The sequence below is a fragment of the Apium graveolens genome, chromosome 2 (genome assembly GCF_009905375.1).
Source record: "Apium graveolens cultivar Ventura chromosome 2, ASM990537v1, whole genome shotgun sequence".
Classification (NCBI taxonomy): domain Eukaryota; kingdom Viridiplantae; phylum Streptophyta; class Magnoliopsida; order Apiales; family Apiaceae; genus Apium; species Apium graveolens.
In genome coordinates, this window is record NC_133648.1 from 45205682 (window position 1) to 45220702 (window position 15021).

Consider the following 15021-nt stretch of genomic DNA (forward strand, 5'->3'; position numbering starts at 1 on the left):
TTTAGGTCTCACTATTATGATCTCATCATAATCCATAAAAAGCTTTACTCTAAACTATGGTATATCTTATTCAAATACTTAAATAGATAAAGCCCGTAATAAAAACAAAACAAGTCTTTATTAATATCAATGAAATCAAAACAGATTACATAAAAGTTATTCCTAAATCCTAATACACGATTGGACTTAGGACATATTCCTTTCACCTAATGCATGAATGCAACTACGTGAATGCAACTAAATGGTAATGCAATCGATCCCCTCAGAATAACCATAACCAAGCAACAAGCGAATGCCTCTAAAAAATGCAACGACTCTAAACATTGTTCGAATAAACACCACAAACCTACTCACAAACCAGAAATATGCGTGTGTGGATGCTTAACAGATATACTCTCGAAACTAGATCAATAACCATAACTATCTCTCGTCAAGAATCACAAGTTTATAAACAGAATAGACGTTAAACGCATAATGACTCTCAACACCTCCTTCCTACTAGAGTTATACAAGGATTCGTGCTATTATTGAACACATAAAAAAGATGCATATTTGACCGTGCAATGAGTGAGGTTCCACAAGACTTATGCAATAATACCCATGTAGCGAGCGTTAGGTTAGCAGATCCCAGACTATCAAGCCTGAGGTCATTAGGCACAAAGTCCCCTATAACTTAATAACTCAGGTATTAAAGAGCTCACTCTTGATCAATTATGCATAAACACATTTTTTTTCTTTTTTTTCTTTTTCCCTTTTTTTCTCTTTTTTTTCAACAATTTTTGAATGAGTGCGTTTCGCTCCATCTCATTCAACCCTAGACAACTCATAAAATATGAGTCGGCTACTAGCCATTTGATGCCTAGCCTTATTCACAACTAACAATGAAATCCAAGTTTTTCTCCAGATTAAAATTCAGTGTTCTTTTGCCATTAAGAGAATGCCAAAAATTCTAGATATAAACAAGTGATTAAATCTCAACAAATAAACAAATATGATCATGATCTAGCTCAAAAGCAATCCTATAAGACTTGTGATTTTTTTCTGGGCCTGCAAATCAATTCACTAGACTTAAACAACCCTATATTCGTCATCACCACACTTAAATTAACATCGACTAATCAAATCGAAAATAGCTCAACCTAAGGGATCATGTTACATGCATGCACATGCAACTATATGAACTCACATAAAAACAAACAAATATGCAGACAAATATGATCTATATGAACAATCATGCAAAAATATGAATGAAATACAACTAAACATGCTACATGAATCTATATGAATCTATATGGACACACACAAACTATCCTTCCATTATCACCCCCAAACTAAAAAAATTCAATGTCCCCATTGAAGGTAATAATAAGGATTTTAGGCATACCTAGTTAGCGGGATGATCACCCTCTTCGGGTAGAGGATCAGGTGTCCAATCAACCTCGACACCAGTGTCTCGAAAAACAGTACTGAGAGCGTGTGTCAAATCTTCAACAAAACGTCGGTGAATATCATGCATGGCCTCAATACGCCGAATCAACCTTCTATACTGCGCATCACCAAGACCAAACCTATCAACTGTATGCGGTGCATGAGAGGGACCATCTGTAAGCACGGGAGGAACCGGCCGGTCACCATTTAGATTATCATATATAAATTCCAACCCCTTGTTAGGGGGTGCACCTGAAAATGCATAACTCAAATGACCTGGCAGCGGTTTGAGCCCAAGTGTGGGAGTTTCTTCAATATACGCCTCGAGACGCTCCTGAGAAATTTTCAGTTCTGCTACCCCTAGAGAATCGAATGGCATATCCAACTTCCTCTTCCATGGAGGTGAATTCAAAACCTGTAGTTGCTCTGCTCCTTCTTCATCTTCAATAATTGATTCCCCTATTAAGGATCTCTCTAAGGTATCTGACTCTGGCAATTGCTCAAGCTCCGAATTCACGATAGAGTCGACCCGCTCTACTTTAAAGCACTCTTCTTTATCTGAGGGTAACGTTATTGCCTTAAACACATTAAAAGTGACCTTCTGATCTTGAACCTTCATCATAAGCTCTCATTTTTGCACATCGATCATAGTTTGGCATGTAGTCAAGAATGGTCTTTCCAAGATAATGGGAATCTTCTTATCTTCGTCAAAGTCCAGAATGACAATATCAGCAGGGAAGATGAGCGTATCCACCTTAACCAATATATCCTCCACTACTTCTCGCGGATAAGTGATGGAACGATCAGCCAACTGCAAGGACATGTTCACAGGTTTTAGATCAGGTTGTCCAAGTTTCTTGAAAACTGACAAAGGCATCAGATTAATACTAGCTCTCAAGTCACACAAACACTTGTCGAATGACAGATTGCCAATGGTGCAAGGTATCGTGAAGCTTTCTGGATCTTTAAGTTTCGGAGGTAGTTTATGTTGCAGCACAACACTGCACTCTTCCGTTAGAGCAACTGTAACATCTGGGAAATATCGTGTAATTATTTTTATCAATAAATATTTATTATGTGGTTGTTACGTGAATTTTGTTTAAATATCTGATGATTGATATTGATGGTTGGATATTTATATATGATAAAATTAGGATATTTTAATTTTTAATTATCCAAAATAAAATATAGATAATTTTGATATTTTTCTGGTAATTTTTGGATCATTATGTGATTTTATTATGATTTATAGAATTGATAATTATTATTTTTGAGTAATTATAAAATTACTTTATAAAACTAGGAATCGTCCCATTTCAACCGTTTTTGCGTTTATACAACTCGAAACTCTTCCGAAAACTCCTTCATAATCTAATCTAATAATTCTGGACAATTTTCGTGTTTTGACTTTTTCGACCCGGGGTACGGATTGACCCGTACAAGTCCCGGCTTAAAATTTTCGATACGCTAATCATTTTATAGGTCTATGAAACCCGTATTCTGGAAAGACGGGATAATATTACTTTATTTTCGTATTAAATGTTTTATAAGAAGCTCGGTTTTGATAATTATCTAAAATTTGATATTAAATTGCATCGTCTTTATAGTTACTTAGTGGCTAAGTAATCTATTTTCGGATCCAATATATAAGTATAATTATAATCTGTGATTGTTCTGTTAGTTGTGTGTTGCCTTATTATTGATTATGGGTAATTGTTGGATACGAAGATTATTTGTATAATTAATTATTATGCTATATGGTTTGTTTTTGCTTTTATAGTGATCTTATTGAAAATTTATTTTCATAAATATTGAAATTATCTTCAATAATTATTTTTGGGAGTTTATAAAATTTAGAAAACAATATTTTATCAATTATTTATTCTAAAATGATTTTCTAAGGATATTAAAGTGTAAATTCAATATTAAATTCAGAAATACTTCGAAAATTATAAAAATCATACTTGATTAAGTTTGGAATATTTCGAGAATTTTAAAATTATTTCAAAAAAAATTCTTGCTTTTATTTAACCGCACGTTTGTTCATTAAATTGTAAAATGCGGGCCTAATGTGCGTTTCAAAAAATGATTTAAAAATTTCAATAATTTTATATTATTAGTTTTAAGTTATTTCGAGATTTTTAAGGATATTTTCATGAATGGTCGGGTTACTCTTACTCGTAAATTCCTCGTTAAATTATCAATAACAGTGTTAAAATCAGATAATAATTGATAGAAATTCGATAAGCAGTGCAATTTTTTTCATTTTTCCCTCATTTTAATCTCTCTTTTCTCTCTCCTGTTCATCTCTCTCGCTCATCGATTTCTTTTCTCTCCCTCTCTCAACAGTCTCTCTCTCCCTCGCTCTTCCAATCTCTTCCTCGCGTCCCTTGTTTCCTTCGATTCCCTGTTATTCCCCTTTCTTTTCCCCTCTGTTTTCTTCACCTGCCGCCCTGGTCTTTCCGGTGAGAGTGTTGCCGTTTTGTTTTTCAGATTATCTCCGCTCATTCTTCAGTTTAGCCCTGTTGTTAATATATATAAATAAATAAATAAATAAATAAATAAATAAATATATATATATAAATACAGGGTTCTAGCAACCACCTGCCGCATTGAGGGATTGCAGGAGCCCCTACAACATTGTTTCATTGCAGCTACTGCAATGAAACATTGCTGAAGAACACTGTTTGGCCGCTTTATTTTTTCTAATTTATTTTTTTTCTGTTAAAAATGAATTTTAAAATATTTTTTTGAACTTATATTTTGATATTTTTGAATTAATATTTTAAACTAAAATATTTAAATTTAATATTGAATTTAAAATTTTTGAGTGAAAAAGTATTTTTTAATTATTTATTCGAAATAGTATTTTCAAATTTTTATTATAACGGAATATTGTGAGTTTTATGTTTTTTTTAATATTGTGAGTTATATATATTTTTTTTATTTTTCTTGTACTTGTTCAATTTAATTTATCAATTTTTAATTTATAGTAAATGAATATAATGCTAAAAATTGAAAATGTGGAAAACTAAAAAAAAATGAAATTTTATCGATTTTTCGTTAGCTATAAAAAAATATAAAACAACTCAGCCCCGGAATGATAAATATTTTTCGTAACAAATAAAAAAATACCCTCAGCCACGTACATCATTGTTTCATTGCGGCTAGTGCAATGAAACATTGCTGGAGGACATTGTTTTAAATGTAACGGTTCGTACTCGCTTTATTTTTCTAATTTATTTTTTTGTTAAAAAGGAATTTTTAAATATTTTTTCGAACTTATATTTTGATATTTTTGAATTAATATTTTAAACTAAAACATTTAAATTTAATATTAATTTAAAATTTTTGAGTGAAAAAGTATTTTTTAATTATTTGATTGAAATAGTATTTTCGAATTTTTATTATAACGGCATATTGTGAGTTTTATGTTTTTTTAATATTGTGAGTTTTATGTTTTTTTTGTTTTTCTTGTACTTGTCCAATTTAATTTATCAATTTTTAATTTATAGTAAACGAATATAATGCTAAAAATTGAAAATATGGAAAACTAAAAAAATGAAATTTTATCGATTTTTCGTTAGCTATAAAAAAATATAAAATAACTCAGCCCCCAGAATACTAAATATTTTTTCGTAACAAATAAAAAAATACCATCTGCCACCTAAGCATTGTTTCACTGCGGCTAGTGCAATGAAACATTGCTGGAGGACGTTGTTTTAAATGTAACGGTTCTTGCTCGCTTTATTTTTCTATTTTTTTTAAATGAATTTTTAAATATTTTTTCGAACTTAGATTTTGATATTTTTGAATTAATATTTTAAACTAAAATATTTAAATTTAATATTGAATTTAAATTTTTTGAATGAAAAAATATTTTTTAATTATTTGTTCGAAATAGTATTTTCGAATTTTTATTATAACGGAATATTGTGACTTTTATGTTTTTTTTAATATCGTGAGTTTTATTTTTTTTTTTACTTTTCCAATTTAATTTATCAATTTTTAATTTATAGTAAACGAATATAATGCTAAAAATTGAAAATGTGGAAAACTAAACAACAATGAAATTTTATCAATTTTTCGTTACCTATAAAAAAATATAAAACAACTGAGCCCCCGAAATGCTAAACATTTTTTCGTAACAAATAAAAAAAATAACCTTTGCCACCTATAGCATTGTTTCATTACGGCTAGTGCAATGAAATATTGCTATAGATGGCTCTTTAACCACCCGCCGCAATATTTTATATATGTTGGGGATGGGCTTAACACCTCCCGTAATGACTCATTGCGGGAGGGTTTTTTATTATTATTTTGTTCTAATTTGTTTTTTTAAAATTAAAAATTATTTATATAAAATATTTAATTCATCATAACTTCATTAAAGAGTACAAATGTGTTATTATACATAATTTTGACATATTTAAAATTTAAATTAAAATAGTTTGATTAGAATTTACTCAAAAAAGTTTTAGAGAAGACGACACCTTTCGATCAATAAACAATCATACTTGCAATACTCCATTCATACATTTCAGTTACTATCTTAGGTTTTTTTTATTTTTTTCATTAAAACTAATATTTTAATTATTTTTCCGATTATATATCTAATTTATTTTTAAATTTTTAACTCATTATACAATTGATAATAAATGGGAAGTAGTAATAAAATTAGAAAATATAGAACAAATGGTTGTTAAAATTAATTATATATTTTCTAACTCCGTTATTATCAGAAAAAAAATTAATTCATTAAATTATAATTTTTTGTTATTTTAAAAATTAAATAAAAACAGTAATCCTGCCGCATTATTTCATTGTGGTAGGTACATCCCGCAATGTCTGCAATGAAACAATGCGGGGAACCAGGTGGTTACTACAACCACCTGGGGTTGTGGACCAAAACCCATAAATACACGTATATATATATATATATATATATATATATGCGTGCACGTATGTGTGTTCTTTGTGTGTGTGTCTGTAGCAGCAAGTATGGCTGTTGATTTCATCTCGTGCTGTATTTTTCCGGTCAGCTCTGTTTTGCTTCTGGATGTTGTTGTATTGTTTCTGATTGTTCTCGCACGTGTGTGTGCGTGTTCTTGGCGGAATTGGGAATTTTACTAATTGAGTTTTATTTTAATTTCTGTAGAAAATAATTGAGTAATTTCGTGAAATAAATTTATTTTGTGCGGGATTTACAATTAATCGGTAGGATTTGCATTGGCAACCCGAATTTATTCGGGTACCCGTAAATTTTATCGCCGTCGGCGATTAGCCTCGGCGAGCCGACGGTGGACGGTGATGATTTTTATTTGAGTCCTACGAATAAAAACATAAAAATATGAATAATAATTATTAACTGAATTGTATCGGTGATTGGGATTGCAAATTGTGGTTGATTGTTGTTGTTGTGATTAGATTGTTGTTGTGATTTGACGTTGAATTGTTTCGACGGGTAGGCCGATAAACAAAGGATACGCTGCCCGATTTTCGAGAAATTAATTCCGAAAATATGGGAACGTAACCTATAATTATCGGAAACGTCGAACGAGAATATGTAATTAAATTTTACGAAACCTAATTACGTGTTGTGACAAGATATTTTATAAATAATCGATCACCCTATTTTTCAAAATGACGGGTATAACGACTCATATATTTCTTATTATTTTTATTATTTTATTATTTTGAAGTGTAATATTTGAATAAATAATTAAATAAAATACGTGTATTAGTTTTGGCAGCAGTGTGTTGATTTTTATTAATTATCTGTGATTTATTGATGCACATGACTGGAGTTGTGTAATTTATTATTAAGTTATATTGTTTTGTTTTGCGTTTAAAAGTGATTTTATTATAGTTTTAATTTCATAAATATTTGGATTGCCTCTAAAATTAGTTTTATGATTTTATAATTTCAATAATTATTTTTGGGATTTTATAAAATTGAGGAATTAATATTTTGTTAATTATTTATCTTTAAATAATTTTCTGATTGTGTTTATTTGTAAAATCCATATTCAATTCCAGAATTCTGCAAAAATCGCGAAACTCATATTTTATGAAGTTTATAATATTTTGAGAATTTTAAAATTATTTTGGAAATTTTCGGGATTAATTTCACCGCACCTTGTTTCGTTAAAATATAAAGTCGGAATAAAAAGTTGGTCCCCGGATATTCAGGATACGTGTTAACAACTTATAATAAGAAGTTAACACGTATCCAATTTTGCAGGACACGTGTTGGCTGCTGCTAACTCACAAACACACACATCAGGCATCACAGCCTTGTCTCTCTCTCTGGTGTCGCCCCTCTCTTTCGATCCTCTCCTTCTTCCTCCCCGATTTTCTTCCCTTTCTTGCTTTTAGTCGCCGCGGTTCTTAATTTTCCGGTGAGCCGCCACCTGATTTTTCCGGTTTGGCTTGGTTCTGTTACTATGTAATTGATATATATATATATATGTATATATTCACATGTATGTGTGTGTAGATGTGGTGCTGTGTGTGCTTAATTTATGTGTGTGTTGCAGCCGGTGTTTTTGCCGCCGGTTGCTGCCCTATTTTTCCGGTTATTGTTTGGCTGTTCTGTTTTCTTGCTCCTGTCGCTACGCGTGTGGCGCGTGTGGTTTGGCTTGGTTTTTAATATTTTTTATTAATTATCTCTGCAGGAATTTATTCGACTAATATTCGTGATAAAAATAAATTTTCTTACGGGAAAAATTATTTTGTAATCGGTGAAATTTTCGCGTTGGAATTGGAGTAATCGAGTGCCCCGAAAATTTTGCCGCCATTCGCGATGAATTTTTACGAGCGGACGGTGGGCGGTGATGAATTTATTCTGAGTACTAAATTTTATAAATAAATAAAATAATTGTTAGGTAATGAATCACACACAGAGGGAGGGGGTGAATGTGTTTTTCTGATTTTAGGCTTTTCTTGAAAGTTAATGGTTGAACAAAGTAAATTAAATCTTGTATAGAAAAGTGTTCATGCAGAATTTAAACTTGCAGAAAATAAAGAACATAAATCTTCAAAACTCACTTAATTTTTATATTAAAAATTAAGACTATTTTGCTACAAAATTTCTAAGCTCTTTGATGTTAAAGAGCTCAGCTTCTTCTTGAGAGTGATATAAGAGATTTGATCTAAATTGTTACTTCTAACTAGAGGACCAGTGTTAACTTTATAACTCAGTTAACTGCTGGTTTACACAGTGGATATAAAAATGTTATTAGCTTTTCTAAACTGTCACTTGTCATTTCTATTTATAGAAAAGCAAATCTTCCATTGTTGGCTTAGCATGTTTTTAGCATCCTGTGTTTATTTAATCTTCCTCTGTCAGTTAATCTTTGCCATTGATCTTGCACAATCTTCAAGCTGCTTTTTGTAGACTTGTCAATCCAGCTGTTGGATTGTTTGTTGATTGTTTATCTTGGATATTGAACTGATCTGTAATTCTGTACTTTGAGACTGTACCTCGAGATCTCCAGTTTGAATTAATAGAACACTTGACATCTCGATAAGTACATAGGCTTATCGAGATCTCTAGCACTCCATATTGAGTTTGGCTTGTAGAGGTCTTCAGCTTGTCGAGATCTCTAGTCTTCATATCTTCACTTTGACTTGTAGATATCTGTTATGGATAAAAAACTAAGGTTATTATTTGCTATATTTATTACTAAGATTCGGGAGCTCAAGGCCTTTAATGGCTGCTCTCGTGTTTCGTAGCTCAACTCTGCCTTTACGAGATGCCTACGTATCTCTGTGAATTAGAGAATCAAGCCAAAAAACGTCGTTCTGATTTGTGGGGCGAGACCCCTTATATAGATGTTGAGAGTCCTTGAATTGGACTTGGTATAAGAGACTTGGTGGGCAAGTCTCATAATTAGAATGGACTTTGGAGTCCTAGATAGTTGGAAACTGATTCCTTATCCTTTTAGGTCCCCTTGAGGCCAATCTACAAGGATTTATATCCCCACTAGGACTTATCTTAATAGCTGTTTTCCTCCTTTATTTATTAATTACGAAATTAATAAATAATCAGGGTTTTTGGGCCTTCTTTGTTCCATCAGGCCTGATCTGGTCCATCAGGCCTGATCAATGTGTTGACCTTCTTGGTCTGAATGTCATACATCTTCTTATTGGGCCTAGCAGCCCATACCTTGCAATATTTATTTATACAATCAGGATTTATTTATCCCTATCATTTGCCCCCCAACTTTTGGGAAACATTGATTAGGTTTCGAAAAAGTTAAGTCTATTCATTCTCTTACAGAGTTTCGTTTTTGTGCAAAGCGTGGAGCGACCTACACATTTACAACGATTTTTCCTTTATTTCTGGATTTTTCCCTAATTTTCTGGGATTTGTCCCTAATTTTCTGGGATTTATCCTAATTTTCTGGGATTTATCCTTAATTTCTGGATTTTCCCTAATTTTCTGGGTTTTTCCTAATTTCTGGATTTTCCCTAATTTTCTGGGATTTATCCCTAATTTCTGGATTTTCCCCTGATTTTCTGGGATTTATCCTAATTTCTGGATTTTCCCTAATTTTCTTCCTTAAAATCGATCAGGATGTATAAAAAATCGATCAGGATGTATACAAAATCGATTAGGATTCCTGACCGATTTCGATCAGGATCCTGATCGAATTAGCTCAGGAACTTACATTCTGGTCGACAGGATTCCTGATCGATTTCGATCAGGACTCTGATCGAATTGGCCTTCAAAGTGACACCCTAGTCGACTGATACATGGGCTTAATCGACCAGGATTCCTGATCGATTTCTATCAGGATTCTGATCGAATTAAGTGGCTTTCTACCATTCTGATCGAATAGAATATCGATCAGGACTCTCTTCTGTGTCGATCAGGACTCCGATCGATCTTAGGGGATTTCTTCCCTCCTATTCGAATGAGATATCGATCAGGATCCTTTTTTGCGTCGATCAGGACTCTGATCGAACTTAGGGGATTTCATCCCTCCTGTTCGAATAAGATATCGATCAGGACTCTCTTCGGCGTCGATCAGGACTCTGATCGAACTTAGGGGATTTCTTCCCTCCTGTTCGAATGAGATATCGATCAGGACTCTCTTCTGCGTCGATCAGGACTCTGATCGAACCAATTTAAAATTATGGTCGATTTTTGACCTTTCAAATTCCACAGAAGTTTCTAGATTATTCCTGATATTTCTGGTTGATGGGCTTTTAGGTTGGGCCTGGCTTAATGGGCCTAGAAATGCCTCGTATCCTGAGCTTTTCGCCTATATAAGTGTAGTGTGAAGTGAGAGTCCTCATTTCATCTCACATCTCTCATTTTCTCTCATAAACCTCTCTAGAGTTCTCTCCCTTTGAGAAGGCGATTTCCGGCGACCTCAGCCACCGCAACTCCACCTTTCTCAGGTTTTTCAGGGTTTCAAGCCTTCAACTGAAGCATATCAATGGCGGATCGTGACTTGGCTCATTTGCAGAAGATGAATGTCTCTAAGAGAGGTACAAACATTCAAATTCAATCTCCATATACTTCCCTACTTGATATGATTAACTCGAGGGGTGATGAATATCCCTCTCTATCTGAGTTAGATTCGTATAATCATGGTAACACCTTTCATGAGTTAGATGGTAGGATAGAGTCTATGAACACCCTGTACAGACTTCCACCCCACCTTAGGATTACTCCAGCCGCCCCTGGGGATAGGACTTGTAATTGGGAGGGGGATACTTTGTTTATCTATCGAGGAGCCCTGACCGCGGGTCTCAGGTTCCCATTCCATGAATTTATTCCTCGCTTACTTGCAGATGTACAAATTAACCCTTGTCAACTCCCTCCTAACGCTTGGAGGAACATTATCTGTTTTATGGTCCTTTGTCTTAGAAACAATTTTCCTCTTTCCGTAGCTGTCTTTAGGAAAGTTTTCCAATTCTATAATAGCGCCATGAGTCAACCAGGTTGGGTTTTAATTCGTCAACGGCCCAAAATCCCTCATATCTTTGATAGTAATTCCATAGTTGAGAATAACCCTAAATGGAGGGACGAGTTTGTGAGGCTGACCTGGGCTGGGGGTGATTGGGCCACACTCTTCCGTAGGCCCTTTTGCAAAGTGTCAGATGGGAGTCCAGGTAGCATCAGATTATCTGATGAGGAGGAGGTGGCCTACCAAGCCTTAATTTCGGATGATGGGAAAACAGACACCTGGACCCTTTTAGAGGAGTTTTCCTTGAAGAAAGTGGTCTCTCTCAGGCCAGTGATAAGGGTAAATTTATAACTGGATAACCATTTTTCCTTCCCTTTAATTGTAACATTTTATCTCTCCTGCAATTTAATATTCTTTCTATCTTTCTTTTTCAGCTTGCGAGGCCATCAATAATGTCAACAGGCCCAAGGAAGGGGAGTCAGGCCGTCAGAAGAGGGCCAAGCTAAACAAGGACCCCAGGAGCAAACCTGACGGTCCTTCTTTTCTTAAACCCCACGTCCCGGTGGTCGAGTTGGGGGACGATGTGGATCCTCCACTTAAGGCACATTCCTTCAGGCCTAACTGGGGCTTCAGGAGGAGCGATACGGTGGTTGGATCCACCAAACATGCTAAGGATTGGTCGTACCATTCCATCACTCCCCATGACTTTACTGACATTGTTACGGGGAGTGATATCGAGACTATTGAGCTTCTGGGTTCTCAAGCCCAAGCTGCGGTAACTTTCTTTTTTCTCTTTTTCTTTGAATCCCAACCTTCTCGTATTTCAACGAACTTGTGCTAACTCATACATATTTCTTTGCAGAGTAATACCTACTTCCAGGCGGCCCTCCACCAGGCTAGGTCCTGGAAGGGTAACTCAGATGGGTTTGAGAAAGAGATGAAGAAATGGGAAGAGAGAGCCAAGGTCCTGGAGAAGAAGCTGGACACGAAGAAAGAAGAGCTGGCTAAGGCTCATTCCGAGCTGGTGAAACTTAGGAGCGATAAGGATAAGCTCATTGATAACTACATGGATTCTGACAAGTTTAAGAATCTCATGGAGATTCATGATGAGGGTCTTTATTCCCTACAGTTTACTCAGGGATGGGATGCGGCCGTAAAGGCGGTTTCTGAGAAGCACCCGGGCTTAGTCGATCCTAAGGACTTTATAAGTCCCGAGCAGGCTGAGTCGGAGGAAAGCATAGAGGCCCTCTTCAACTCCCCTCAGCCAGATGATCGCATCTTGGATCCTAACACTGCTTCTCCTCCCGCTTCTCCTGCGAAGGATGCTGAAGGCGCTGATAAGGAGCAAGAGAATGAAGGCTCCCGCATGGAGGAGTAGTTTTTCTATTCTGTAATTTTATCCTTAACTTATGTCTGGACTTTTGTTTGTATTAAAACTTATTACCCTCCGGGGCTATTTTATATGCTACTTTCCTTATTTGCATTCTCTCCTTTATTTTTCCGATACTTTAATATTCAAACTTGGCTTAATGGGCCACACAAGTATTATCACAACTCAAACATCCATAGGTTGAAATAATTTTAAACTCTTCAATTTCAAGTCTGGTTTTCCAAAACCTTACATAATATGGGTTCGACCCTGATCTATAATAGCTAAAAAATAAAAATCCTATGCAAACAAAGCTTCAAGGTGCTTTTAAACCTACTTGTCACAATGACAAGTGAGAATCGTACTTTGACCATCTTACACGTAGTAAACCTTCAGGTTTTGTGCGTGCCAGGTTCTCGGGATTTCAAAACCATCCGTAGTCTCCAGCTTGTAGGTTCCTCTACCCTGAACGCTCTTGACTTTGTATGACCCTTCCCAATTTGGGGCAAGTTTCCCTTTCTGTCCTACCCCAGAAGCTTCTATCTTCCTCAAGACTAGGTCACCTTGTTTAAAGAACCTTTCTTTAACCCTTAAGTTGTAGTAGAATGAAGCTTTTTTCTGATATTCTACTATCTTTGCATGTGTTTTATCTCGCACTTCATCGATTAAATCCAGGGCTAACCTCTGCCCTTCCTCATTTTCTTCTGCATTGAAAGCCTGAATCCTTGGAGAGGAATGTGATATCTCTACTGGAACTACTGCTTCTGCCCCATATGCCAACATGAAGGGAGTTGCTCCTGTCGTGACTCTACAGGTAGTCCTGTAGGCCCATAATATTGGAAGTATTTCATCCACCCAATTATTTCTTGACTTCTCGATCCTCTTCTTTAGTCCATCCAGGATTATCCGATTTGCTACCTCTGCTTGCCCATTGGCTTGCGGGTGAGCCACAGAGGTGAATCGTAACTCAATTTCATTTTCTTCACAATACTTCTTGAATTCCTCATTGTTGAATTGTGTTCCATTGTCAGTGACGAGGATACAGGGAATTCCATATCGGCACATAATGTTTTCCCACAGGAATTGTGCAACCTGCTTAGTTGTGATTTTGGCCAAGGGTTTGGCTTCGATCCACTTGGTGAAATAATCAATGGCTACAATCAGAAACTTCCTTTGTGCCGTGGCCATAGGAAAAGGCCCTAGAATATCCATCCCCCACATAGCAAAGGGAATAGGCGAGTTGATAGAGGTCAGCATCTCAGGGGGTTGTCTAACAACTGGTGCATGCTTCTGACAGCGATCACACTTCTTCACATATTCTTTGGCATCAGCCATCATTTCTGGCCAATAGAAGCCTAAACGGGTTATCTTATGAGCCAAGGCCCTGCCCCCAAGTGTTGCCCACAAATACCTTCATGCACTTCCTTAAGAGCCAAGCGTGCCTCGCCGGGCCTGAGACACCTCAAGTAAGGAACCACGAAAGATCTCTTATACATAATTCCATCTATCAAGGAGTACCTTAGTGCTCGAATAGTTAACTTCCGTGCCTCAGTTGCATCGCTTGGCAACCAACCGGTCTGAATGTGAGCCTTGATGGGATCAATCCATGACGTCCCCAAGCCTATGGGAGCCACAAGCTTAACATCTATGCTTCGTGTCTTCAAAACACGGAAATACACACTTCCTGAACTTTCTTCAATCTCAGATGAAGCAAATTTTGATAGCGCATCTGCTTTAGCATTTTCTTCCCTTGGAATGTGTTCAACATGGCATTCATTAAATTGGGTCATCACAGCCCTTACTAGGCGAACATACTTAGCCATTGTATCATCCCTTGCCTCAAATTCTCCCTTTACCTGGGATATGATCAGCTTCGAGTCTCCACGGACCTTTAAGTTTTTGACTCTAAGTGTCCCAGCTAGACCAAGGCCAGCAATCAGGGCTTCATACTCTGCCTCATTGTTTGTGATTGGGAAGTCTAGCTTCATAGCATACTCAATTAAGAATCCATCAGGGCTTTGCAAAACCAACCCTGCTCCACTGGAATTTGTTTTTGATGCTCCATCAAAATAGAGAATCCAATATTCTTTCTCCTTATCATCCTTCTCCCTGTCCCCATTGTCGACTCCCTTGTCTATGGTATCTTCCTGCCCCCCGACTTCTTGGTCGGGTATGGTACATTCCACCACGAAGTCAGCTAGTGCCTGGGCTTTTATAGCCGTACGTGGCTTATACTTGAGATCGAACTCTCCCAACTCTATTGCCCACTTAATCAGTCTCCCACTTGCCTTGGGACTGTGA